General features: G+C 35.9%; 1 long non-coding RNA gene across 2 annotated transcripts; it reads right to left on the bottom strand.

Annotated features, from left to right (window-relative positions):
* LOC109229039 lies at nucleotides 309-4,799 on the bottom strand. 2 transcript variants are annotated; one of them, XR_002068496.1, is made up of 4 exons: nucleotides 4,554-4,799; nucleotides 3,652-4,153; nucleotides 3,389-3,468; nucleotides 309-506 (listed from the first exon to the last, which is right to left on the bottom strand). It is a non-coding gene; the product is annotated as an uncharacterized LOC109229039 (long non-coding RNA). The 2 variants fall into 2 exon arrangements; XR_002068495.1 differs by having other exon boundaries at nucleotides 4,111-4,153; nucleotides 4,554-4,793.

Below are 13,779 nucleotides of genomic sequence, written 5' to 3'. Positions count from 1 at the left end.
TAGGATGATTCTCGTATAACTGGGCCTAGCTTGCACCACCCAAATGTTATATTGGGCCCAGCATCAAATTCGAACATATTCTGGATCTTCACACAGTGAGTAAAATTGAACATTTAGCTTTTTACAAACTGGACACAAACTTTAGAGGATATCCAAGGATTTAAACTAGCATAAATCTCGCAATGGTCTAATGTTTATTGTACAAGATATGATCACGTATTATCACTTAATCCAAGATATTAAACCTACATAAATTAGTTCGAATCTATTATCAAAACAGCCCAAAGTAATCTAACGACAGTCCGAAATAGTCTAGGAACAGTCCATGTTATACAGTCCAAAGTTCATTCGTACACAAATTAGAATCAAATCATCTTAAACTTTCATATCTACTTAGCTATTACTACATAACAACCAAAGTAAGTACAATATAGGAATCAAATGTGCAAGCATCTCTTTATTTCATCTCCATTTATAGTTACATCAAGCCGAATTTGAGCATGTACCTGGAATTTGAACCAAAAATGGAAGAGGAAGAAGTCAGCGGTAGTAAGCAGTAGCAGCTAATAGCCAAGCACTAGCTCGTACGCAGTCCAGCAATAACAGAAACAGACCAGAATCGAGATATGAAGGACACGACTCCAATAACCACGTAGCAGACTAGATTGAACCAAGACGAATTGAAACTAAACTTAGGAGGAGATTTCTGATCTTCAGCAACTAGAAATAACTTAGAACATACTGATTTGATCTCGAATTTGAGCAAAATTAGATTAGAAAACAAGACCAATCTTAAAACAATATAGCAGTGTCTTCTTTTACTGGGCTTCGTTTTTTTTTGTATGTTTTCTTTTGATTTTTTGCAGAAATGAGATCTAAAAGTAACTTGAACTTCAGGATTCAGATTTTTCTTTGAAATTTTCAGAGGTCCCCTCTAACTTGTTGAACAAGGCAGTGTATGTGCCTTTTTATAGGCAAAACCTAAGGTTAACTTCAGATTTTAGTTTTCTTTTTAGTCCCTTTCTTATTTAGTTTCTTAGTCCCTCATTTCTAAGACTTATTACCCAAGTAACAACACTTATTTCACCAAAACTACACTAAAGTCTTGTTCTAGAAGGTCCTATACCCATTACAATTCCCACACTACCCTTCCCTTACCTTTACAATTACCATTCCTAATAAAACTACCCTTTTCTATACCCAAGCTACCCCTGAAATTCCCTTGGAATTACTGGCTAACTAAACCCTCTTACTTTGAACCACAGTCAAGCAATTTTAAAACAGTTATAGCCAAAAAATCAATTTCAAGGCCGGATCCAAACTAAATAATGGGACTACTAGTCAATTGACTCTCACAAAATCAGTACCAAGACTTAAACTAGCCCGGATTAACGAGCAAATCAGAAACAGACCTAGAACTAATTAAAATTTCTAAATTAATAACATGAAACAAGAAAGAACTGAGAACCCTAATAGAAAACTAGAAGAAAGGAAATCTTACTTAATAAATTTTATTCTGATAAAATCACACTAACACATAGCTAACCAAGATCACAACAGACTAATAACCAGGCACAAAATCAAAACAAACATTAACGGAAATTAAATGCGTATCGGAGTAGAGGTTTAACAAGTATGAGAACAAGAAACAAACTAAACAAAATAAAGAAAGGAGAACCAAACTTAACTGACGCTCGAGACTCTACCACTCTCCGATCTGACGTTTGAACCAATCCGGTGACATTCGACCACCACTGACACTGAATTCCTCATGAGGAAGACGAAAGGATCGCGTAGTATTAATTTGGAGAGGTTTGGGGCAATTAGGGTTTTGGCCGGAAACTTTGAATCCATATTCGAGAAGTTCCGGCCATTTTTGAGGATCAGGGCCTTGGGGGTTTGATAGAGGAGGCCGTGGTGGTCTTATGGTGTAAATTTGGTGGGGTTTGGTAAAGGTGGTATCCTGGCCGGAAATTTTGATCTAATATTCGAGCATTTTGGTTACGATTTGAGGGAAACTAGGTTGGGGGTTGGAAAGAGGAGGATGAGAGGATTGAGGGGTGTAATTTTTGAGTGATTTGGAGCTTCGCCGCCGCCGGCGGTATTTCCGGCCGGGCGGACGGTGGCAAGAGGGTGGAGATACGGCGGGGTACGGTGAGGTACGGTGGGGTACGGTGGTGGTGTTACAGTTGTACGAGGAAGATGATAAGTGTTCTTGAGTTCATACAATTTTTCGGACACTTTTATTAAACCCCTTGGACTAATGAGGACCGTTAGATGATGGGGAACGGAGGGCCACGATTAATTGGTCTAACATTATTTCAAAACGACGTAGTTTCTCCCCTATACTACGTCGTTTTAAGAGCTTTTGGACCGGGCAGTTGGGCTAGTTTTGGACAGGTTTCAAGTGTGCAAATTTTGGGCTTTGATTTGGGCTGGGGTGAATTTAGCCCAAATTCCTTTTTTTTGATTTTGTTTTCTTGCTTTTGTATTCTATTTATTTATTTATTTATTTTGGTATTTTAGTATTTATTTATTTTTTCTGGTTTTATAAAAATGCTAGAACAAAACAAAGACTCAATTAAGCTATTTAAACTTCCTAAAATTACTTAAAAAACTCTATTTAGAAATAAAACGCAACAATTAACAATTAAGAGCGCAACAGCCTATTTTTTGCAAGTTTTCTTTAAACTTTATTCTAAATCTAATTAATACCTAATTAATACTAAATTTGTAAAAATAAAAATCCCTAAATGCATGTGCGTATTTTCCTGTATTTTCGTATTAAAATGCAACCAATTAACACCAAAATTCACACAAAAATTCACAAAAATTGTAAAATAATAAAGAAATCAATTATTTGAAACTTTTGGAATTAATTTGCTTAGGGCAAAAATTACGTGCTCACACTATCCATCTCATTTAATGGACAATTGAGCAAAAGAGTAAGCTATTATTTAGTAAAAACGGGAAATTACGAATCCTTATACTACCAATTCAAATTTTGATCCTTTCCACCATAAGATGTTGAAGCACAAACTGGTGAATTGGATTTTCAGTAAGACGGTTTGATAATGAACTGATTAGTTGTTAGCAAAAAGATAAAATTCAACAAGAAAAAAAAAATACATGTGTAAAGCATGCACAATTACTGGCATACATATAAAAGTTCTAGCACGAGATTATTCAAAATAATGTACTTATCAGATTGTGATTACCAACAGAACAAGTGCGATAAAAAAATTTCACAAATAACTCGCTAAACCAGAAAGCATACATCAGATTCAAATAGAAGGAAGATGGATAAACTTTGAAGGAGTGAAGATCCAAATTTTGATCTTTACCAAGAGAGAGTGCAAAAGACAAAGAAAGATTGCAGGAAACTCACCATCTCAATGAGCTCACACCTAGATTGAGTAATGACCAGAAAGAGTAAAAGAAATTGAGAAATCATCTGTTGTACAACACCTGTCAAACAAGGAATAGTAAAAAACTAAAAATAGTTATCCAACGGTTTCGGTCATAAAATCAAACATCTTGGTGCAGAGAAATTGTGTTGGTTACCCAATTCACCTAATACCCAAATGATAAACACATGCATGTAGAAAAGAACAACAAAACTATTCGAAAAACAGAGCTAGTCTCATTTACCAGGGATCTTCAGTAATGTGTTAGAAGGCTTGTCCCCGAAGAAGAAGAAGGTTTGTCCTTAATAAAGTCTGGAATCATGACGTTAGGTTCAAAGGAAGAATGTATCGATCTGAATAGTTAGGCAGTAGAATTTTCAGATAGATCTCGCACACATTCTACCTAACATTGTTCTAAAAGTGTTGTCTTTCATTCAGGTTCCTTTTTTCTGTATACAATACATCGCCTAAGGTTTTTTTTTTTCACTATCTTTGGCACCTAGATATGAATATTCCCCCGGCTATATTTGTGCTTCGCCTATATTCTTGTTATTGTTAGGTGTCTGTTTTTCAAGCGTTTCATAAAGTTTCTATGGTAAGGTCTAAATTTTGTAATTTTAACATTTAATTTATTCTTAAAGTACACGCATCTATACAGTATGCTTGAACATTTAACAATATAACTAAGCTTAGAATCTCTTACAGTCGACGCGGTGTCCCTCTTCCCCAACTTGAGCAATTTTCACCTGTAAAATAAAAATTTGGAGACCATTATATTCCAATTAAATATGATAATATCATGTATTGAAAATCTAAAAATCACAAAATATGAACAGGGTAAAGATGTAAACAAGTAGACCCACATTTTAATTAGCAATCTGGATGCAAAACCTCCATACCCGAGGAAATCTATAATGGATTTACCGACAAAATTGAATAATAAAATAAATAAATAAGTAATGTTTATTTTCCATCAATGCCTGAATTCATAAAAAATAAAAATGGATTTCGACCAAACAACGTTCACAAGGACCAATTGCAATATCGAGGCTCAGTCTGTGTTCCTAAAGGGGCAAAGAGAAGGATACCACATAATGACTGCAAAAGAACTTGTTGCATGTGATAGAAAAGCCTCAAATCACATACCATCTAAAGTTTGCCAAGCCAAGATACTGGTCTGATTGCGTCCATAGCCAAATAAAGGAATCAGCCATTTCTCAATTTCTCCGTAACGAGAAGTAATCGATAACACCAAAAAAGAATTGGTAAAGGGAAGAGGTCGAAATCCAGTAGAAAATACTAAAAATGGAAGAGGTCGAAGAGAGAAAGAGCGAGCTAGCAGAGAGAAGGTGAAGAAGAAAGAAAATAAGGCAACTAAATGTGAAGAAAAGACCATAATTTAATACGTGGAAAAGAAATGAAGAACGAAGTGTTATTTGCCCTTACTTTAGATTCTATTTACGTAAAATCCATCAGGACGACGAAGAACCTTTACTTATTATATAGTTAAAAAGTTAAAAAAAAGACATGAGTTTGGAAGATGGATTGCCTTTAATTTTGCTTAAACATTGAAAAGTGTGAAATTAGATAACAATTCTTTAGTTCTTGGTTTTCTTATTTTCTTCGTGCAATCCTTCTATGTGATTATACTGAGATAAACATTATAATGGTGTAAATGGAGGAGCTGTTATTTTCGAGAAATAATGGTTGATTTCATCCAATATTTGGTGATGTTAATTTCGCTGTTTGTCTTCAAGGGCAGCCAACAATTGTACGCATGAATCATACTAAAGATTTGCATATATAGATTTGCAATTTTATACAAATTTTTCCCTAATCCAGTTATGTTAAGGTTAATCCTTCTTTCTTTTGGCATGATGCAAGTAACGATACGTAAACGTAATGCTATTTCATAAGTGTTTCTACTCTTAGCAGTTAAAGATGTCTACGTTATTCTTCCTGTAAAATGATATTCAAGTATGTTTCTAGTTCCCTATTGAGCCATATGATAAAGATGTTAATATTAATAATATAGTGATACATGTACATGCATCTTCATGCATTTACCACCGTGCTACAGCCGGTCGGGCAGTTACCACCGATTGGGCAGTTATGTATCATTATTTACCACCGGTTGGGCAGTCATGCATATTCATTTACCACCGTGCTACGGCCGGTCGAGCAGTCATGCATTTACCATCGAGCTACGGCCGGTTGGGCAGTTACAAATTTACCACCGAGCTACGGCTGATTGGGCAGTCATGCATTTACCACCGCGCTACGTCCGGTCGGGCAGTTACCACTGATCAGTTGGGCAGTCATGCATCATACATATGGATAATAGTTTTAAAATTGAAGCATTATATATATGTAAGTATAATAAGTGTGCATATACGGTGGCACTTCAGAGATTCAGGTTGATTCTTATATGTCTTTAATTAATGTTGAATTATTGTTATGTTTCAGTTTCGCCTAACATACTCAGTACATTATTCGTACTGACGTCCTTTTGTTGGGGACGCTGCATTCATGCCTGCAGGTATAGCTAATCAGTTTGACGAGCCCTCATAGTAGACGAGATTGGTATTCAACGAAGGATCGGTAAGACTCCACCTCATTCGGAGTGCACCCGAGTCTATGAGTCATCGTGTCAGAATTTTGCTAAAGACTTATGGGTAGGCCGGTATCCTGTCCCATTTGATGTCAAATACTCTTAGAGGCTTTGTAGACAGAGGTTCATTTTGTATAGTATATCAGAGGCCTTGACGGCCCATATGTATTCATGATTTAAGGAAGACGGTTCATTGATACAGGGTTTTCCCACTTACAGTTGTACATATTACGAGTTGTGGCCATGTTGGCCCATGATAGTTGTAAAAATAAAACAAAAAAAAGAGTTGCAGAGTGGTTCGCTCGGGCTAGCACGGCACCGGGTGCCAGCCACGCCTCCCCAGGTTTGGGGCGTGACAATATATTTTCTACATCATGAAAAGAAAGTACTTTTTTGTTAAAATGAGATAAAAAATTATATTGTGAAATAAAATACTCATTTGTTGAAATGAAAAAAAATACTCTATTTAGGGTGGGGTTGGGGATGGGGATAGGGAGGGTGGAGTTGGGGTGGGGTGGGGTGGGGGAGGATAGGTGGGGGCTGTTGGAAAAATAATTTGATAACTCAAAAAAAAAATCAAATTAATGTCTTGGTTCATTCTTTTAATATTATTTTAATAGATCTTTATTATACCAATCAATTGAATATATATTAATATATATAACTGAATATTTGAATAGCTTTGAATATAACAATTTACTAACCTTAAATTGCTATCATTATGGCTGTAAGAAACTTGATGTTTATAACGTTTTGCCTTTAATGTTAGTAACGTCTCTTACTGGGAAGATTCCTTAATTTTGTAACATTTTTGGCAACAATCAGATGTCCACATTTTTTGTATATAAGTATATGTTTGTGTTCATTTGGATGGTGTGAAAGAAAGTTAAAACGTTTCTTCCCTTTTCTTTTGTGTTGGGTTTTCTTTTATTCAATCTTTGTTGTTTCTGCTCCTAGTTATACTAGAAGAGCTTGTTGAATCCTGGGGGATACGCCTAATTTTATTTATTACGGTGTGGGCAAAATATCCTTAAGGACAGTGTCTTTGACACGCCTCAAGCTAAATCATATTCTCCATAATCATCAAAAAATTTCAACATTCTTAAGGATATTTCCACATTTTTTTTTATTATGGAGAATCAAATTTGATGTTGTCCAAGTTATTGTTCTAATTCTGAAAATGGAACCTACACTTCAAGTTTGCACAATGGTCTTATAGAGAATACCACTCTTTATTGAAATTATTTTTGTGAGCAACGAAATGTTAATCAAGTTGCTATTTCAATTTTGTGCATTATCGCGTTATGGAAGGTAAATTGCACCACAAAATTAAGGTACGCTTTTTATAGTATTTAAATGCGCCTAAGCCTACAAAAAAGTAGACTTTTATTGTTATCTATTTTTGAAAATCTTGAAAGCTCTAAGATAGTGGGTTTAAATTTATATTTCAATTTCAATAAATTTGAGATATTTCTGACTATACATGATAATCATTCATGTCAAATAGAATTTGACAGATCTTTTTGATGGAAGGGAAGATGATGATTAATGTGTTAATTTTATAAATCTCCTCCGTATTAGTATGATAGAAATAATAGATAAGATAAGACCTTCGTGTTTCGTATTCTTGTGACTTATTGGGTAAAGCTATATTATTAGTTTGTTATTTATAAATTGGTGGAACTCTTTATGAGTTGTGAAAATGCTATCTCCTTAACTTGAAATTTTTAAAAATATGGGGGACCATGGTGTCCTGAGCTATCTAGCTTGATCCTAAGAAGAGGAAAAAAAATAGAAAAACTGTTTATTAAAATTATAACATTGAAGCCTTACAAAAATGAGATTTTTTGTGGCAAAACTTTGTATTGGAAGATCAAAAATTTGTTGTATTTCTGACTTCGAAAAGTTATGGTGCTTTGGGTCTCTTAGTCATTTGGGTGAAGAAAATCGTTGAATTATGACCCGTTTCCTACTGATTTGAGATATTTCTGTAATTAAAGTTGCTTCTGTATTTAGAAAATTTTCTTTGGTACTTGACTACGGAAGATACAAAAAGAAACTAAATTCTTATGTGTTTGAAGATGTTTCAAAAGGCACTTGTACAGAAGTCAAGTTTTATTTCATTTGAGATGATTTTTTGCTTTATTTGAGAAATACTATAAGTTAGTATTTTGTATGTGGATTTTCCACTATATTAGAAAGATACAGTGATGATACTAAATCTCTAATACAGATGAGAAAAAACTAGCTAGTTGTTGTGTGATCACCTTTGGTGGGTGTTATGATATTAAAATTGCCTGGCAATGAAGCTGATTAAGCAACCTATTGGCGTGTATTCCACTATGAATTAAACCAACAACATTTGTGTCGATGAATTGGGATTGCCAAGGTGCAATAGCCATTGTAAGAAAATAAATCTTTCAATGGGAAAAGTAGATACATTTTTTTAAGATATAATGTCATAAAGCAATTGCTTAGATATGAGAATTTTTTATACATATTATGTGTAGTCAAAAGAGGATTTGGCCGATCCTTTGACTTATAAATGAAACATCAAGGGGTTGAGACTTTTGCCAATTTGAGATGTATCAACAATGATGGTAACCCAACCTATGTGATTGGAGATCCCATAAAGTATATTCATATGGGTAATAATAAGTCATTAGTTGATCAAATATGCACTATCAAATTATATCTCTTCCTATGGTGTGTGTGTGTATATAATGCAAGACTGCAAGGAATGTGAGGCTGAGTTATTAAACTCTTAATCCACTAATCCATAGCCTTTTATAGGTGGTGTATTGTGCTGCAGAATACGCTTGATGGATGGACCTATATGAGTGTGGAGTGGGGTCGCTCCTATGAAATTTGTAGCGAAATTTCTAGAGCACTCATGAAAACCAGACGCGTGCATGGCCTATTAGCGCAAAACCGCGATAAACAACAAAGTGTGTGGGGGAATAATGTGATAGATAAGACACTAAACTTAAAAAGAATTATTGGTTCATAGAAGTTTTAAACTTCACAAATTTTTCTGTAAGTTTAATATTATTTTATCTAGGTCTGGTTCATAGTCCAAGAGACACCAGATTCGACACATTATGCTCATTTGTGAAAACCCAGCTGAATTTTTTATTTTACTCTATTACTTCATATTCTTTTTTGAGTTATGTGGGGGATTGTTGGAAAAATAATTTGATAACTCAAAAAAAAAAAATCAAATTAATGTCTTGGTGTATTCTTTTAATATTATTTTAATAGATCTTTATTATACCAATCAATTGAATATATTTTAATATATATAACTAAATATTTGAATATAACAATTTACTAACCTTAAATTGCTATCATTATGGCTGTAAGAAAATTAATGTTTATAAAGTTTTGCCTTTAATGTTAGTAACGTCTCTTACTGGGAAGATTCCTTAATTTTGTAATGTTTTTTGCAACAATCAGATGTCCACGTTTTGGATTATATATAAGTATATGTTTGTGTTCATTTGGATGGTGTGAAAAAAAGTTAAAATTTTTCTTCCCTTTTCTTTTGTGCTGGGTTTTTTTTTTATTCAATCTTTATTGTTTCTTGTGATGACCCAAAAGGTCATCACTTATTTTAAATTTAATTTTGTATTTCCGAGGCCTTAAAATTCTCTTTTATCTTCACCTCGATTTGCGCGCGCAGTCCCGGCGTGTAGCCGGAAAGCTGTTATGTGAAATATTAAAAATGTTGACTTAGAATGCATTTAAGTTGACTTCGGTCAATTTTTTTGGTAAATGGACCCGGACCCGTGATTTGACTGTCCCGGAGGGTCCGTAGGAAAATATGGGACTTGGGCATATGCCCGGAATCGAATTCCGAGGTCCCAAGCCCGAGAAATGAATTTTTATAGGAAATTATTTTCTGAAATTGTTTAAGGAAATTTGAAATAAAATTTGATTAGAACATGGTGATATCGGGCCTGTATTTTGGTTCCGGCGCCTGGTACAAGTCTTATATGTGATTAAAGAAATTTCTGTAAAATTTGGTGAAAAACGGACGTCGTTTGACGTGATTCGGACCTAAATTGCTAAAGTTGATGTTTTATGAAGTTTGAGGAAAATTCTTTGATTTTGAGGTTTAATTCGTTCTTATTGAGGTTATTTTGGCGATTTGATCACACAGATAAGTTCATATGATGTTGTTGAGTTAGTACGTGTGTTTTTAGGAGTCCCGAAGGCTCGGGTGTGTTTCGGAAAGTTTTGGACTTAAGAAAAATTGCAGAAACAGCTGATCTGGTATATTGATGCTTTCTTCTCCGCGTTCGCGAGAGAACCCACGCGAACACGATGCATTAATTTTTACTGAAGGAAAATCCTTCTACGCGAACGTGTAGCTCAGGTCGCGAACGCGAGGCAGTGGGGGGTTATCCCTCCGCGAACGTGGTCCTGGCCACGCGAACGCGAAGGCCAAGTGGGCATGGGCAGGGGGTGGGGCAGTTACCCTACGCGAACGCAACATCATTAACGCGAACGCGAGGCTCGAGGAGTTTCTACTCCGCGAACGCGAGCCGTTGTCCGCGAACGCGAGCCGTTGTCCGCGAACGCGAAGGGTTATCCAGCCTAACCCATCGCGAATGCGAAGGGTGTGTCGCGAACGCGAAGAACATTTTTGCCCAGTTATTTTAAAAGACCCAAAACAGAACACTTACGGGATTTTTATGAAATTTCACAAACCTCTTCTTCTCCAAAGCTCTTAGGCGATTTTTGAAGCATTTTCTCACCATAATCTCTTGGGTAAGTAATCTTTAACTTATTTTCTTCCATTTTTATCAACACCCACTAGATTTCTAGGCCTAAAACATGAGATTAAGGGTAGAAAATTAGGGATTTGGGTAGAGTTAGGGTTTTTTTTTGATTAATTATGATTTAGACATCGTTTTGGGGTCGAATTCTGGAAATAATTATATATTTGGGCTCGTGGGTGAATGGGCGATCGGATTTTTGGTTCAAACCTCGTGTTTTGAATAAGCGGGCTCGGGGTCAATTTTTGAGTTTTTGAGAAGAATGATTAAAGAGCTATAATTGAGCATTGGAATTGGATTGTTCAGCATTTATTGATGTTATTAAGTCGATTATGTCTAGATACAATTGATTTGGAGCCGAGTTCGAAAGGAAAGGTGGTGTTTGAGGCTTGAGTTGGCCGTGGAAGTTCGAGGTAAGTGTTTGGTCTAACCTTAGCTTGAGGGATTAGGAGTTGTGTCCTATTTGCTATTTGTTTCTTGTTGAGTACGACGTATAGGCATGATGATGAGTATCTATACGTTGGTGTTGAGCATGACCGTGAGTCTTATATTGTGATTTCCATGATTTCGTTGTGTTATTCATTCCTTGGTAAAAATTTCTATTTGTTGTGTAAAGTTGTGAAAAGAATTGTGACCTATGAAGTTGAGGAGCGTTGGCTCCAGTTGTATAACGAATTGTGAAAGTATAAGTGATAATTGAACCTCTAGAGCAGTGGCTCGAGTTAAGTGAATTGTGAAGTAAAAGTGAGAAAGAGAAGAGATCATAATGTTGCCCCCTTGTCGGGCTATTGTTGAGTTGTGGTTCCCTTGTATTGTGTTCTTAATTGATATTACGGATACGTAGGTTGATGATTCTTTGTTTTAGGTAAGGATTATGGTTATAGCTGAGGTAGTTAGATGTTGGAACAAGTTTGGGTGTAGCTGAGGTAGTTAGGTGTTGTAACAAGTTTGGGTATAGCTGAGGTAGTTAGGTGTTGTAACAAGTTTGGTTATAGCTGTTTTTCCCTTGCCGGGATAGTGTAGACCTTTTGATCCCTTGTCGGGACTCTCGTTATAATTGTAAATATTATATATGGATCGGGTTGCACGCTGCAATAATATTATATATGGATCGGGTTGCATGCCGCAATAATATTATATATGGATCGGGTTGCACGCCGTAACAATATTATATATGGAACGGGTTGCACGCCGCAATAATATTATATATGGATCGGGTTGCACGCCGCAACAATATTATATATGGATCGGGTTGCACGCCGCAACAATATTATATATGGATCGGGTTGCACACCGCAACAATATTATATATGGATCGGGTTGCACGCCGCAACAATATTATATATGGATCGGGTTGCACGCCGCAACAATATTAAATGGGAGCGGGTGGTACGCCTACCACGAGGTATAATGAAATGGGAATGGGTGGCACGCCTGCCACGAGATACAGGAAATAGGATCGGGTTGCACGCCTGCAACAAGATGTGAAAAGAAAGTGAAATCTGCCTTTGTTTTCCTCATTCTTGTTAGTGGTTGGATTTTGATTCCTTTATAGTTCTCTTGATATTCTGTTTCTACCTGTCATTCTCCGAAGCATGTTTCCCCCTCCCACCCTTACTTGTTTATTTCTGCTTTACTTTCCGCTGTATATTATATAATTGCACAGGTTTATTTGGTGGTCTGGTCCTAGCCTCGTCACTACTTCGCCGAGGTTAGGCTAGGCACTTACCAGCACATGGGGTCGGTTGTGCTGATACTACACTCTGCACTCTTTTTTGTAGACCCCAGTGTTGTGAACTTTGGACCGCAGTGAGATTGCTGATTCTTGATCATCAGGCAACCCGAGGTAGTCCTGCAGGCGTCCGCATGCCTTGGCGTCTCCTTCTATCTACTATTCCTGTTTCTTTCATGCATTTCTAGAGACAGTGTTGTATTTATTTCTTCAGGCCCTTTATTTGTAGTATTCTTAGACCGTCTGTAAAACTGTGACACCAGTTCTGGGTAGTCGAGACTCAAACAGTTGTGCTAGGTATTTATGCTCAGATAATTTGTTGTTTTCTTCCGCTTATGTTAAATTCCGCTGTTTAAATATTATTATTATTATTATTATTAAAATTGCTAATGAATATAAAATGAGTAAAAAGGGTAAATTGTGAAACTAATTGGCTTGCCTAGCTCGTACTAGTAGGCGCCATTACGACTCCCGAGGGTGGGAATCCGGGTCGTGACATTTCTGCTCCTAGTTATACTAGAAGAGCTTGATGAATCCTGGGGGATACGCCTAATTTTATTTATCACGGTGTGAGCGAAATATCCTTAAGGACAGTATTTTTGACACGCCTCAAGCTAAATCATATTCTCCATAATCATCAAAATTTTCCAACAGGGGGTGTGGGGGTGGGTTGGTGGGGATAGGGAATTGGGGAAGGTTGGAAAAGAGTTTTGGAAAATATTTTCCCTTCTCTTGATATGGAAAATATTTTCCTCCAATTGGAGGAAAAATGAATTCATGAGGAAAATATTTTTCGAAACATTTAAGCCAACTAAACGTACATGAGAAAATTGGAAAATATTTTCCTTCGTACCAAACTACCGAACACATCCATTAAATTAAAATAACTCACTCAACATAACTATTGGGCATGAAACAAAATAATCAGAAGCTATAGCTTACATTCATTTTGGAGAGCCTTTGGAAGAGAAATATATCCACATGCATGCTTTATGTTTCTACATTTAGTCATATTTCTCTAGTTAACGAATAATTGAATAAATTGATTTATTAAAAATAAGAGAAATTGGTTGTTGTTCTTTCCCCTGCATAATTATCATAACAAGAGAAAGAAGTAGTTTAATCAGACAACTAATGACCACAATACAATTTCGTATTGTCACAATTCCAGTTAAGGGTGTTCAAGAAAAATAAAAAATCGAACCAAATTAAATTAACGTGAAATTATAATCGATATATTCATTGACT

This window comes from Nicotiana attenuata, chromosome 7, assembly GCF_001879085.1.
Source record: "Nicotiana attenuata strain UT chromosome 7, NIATTr2, whole genome shotgun sequence".
NCBI classification, from domain to species: Eukaryota; Viridiplantae; Streptophyta; class Magnoliopsida; order Solanales; family Solanaceae; genus Nicotiana; species Nicotiana attenuata.
This window is presented reverse-complemented; position numbering and strand designations above follow the sequence as displayed.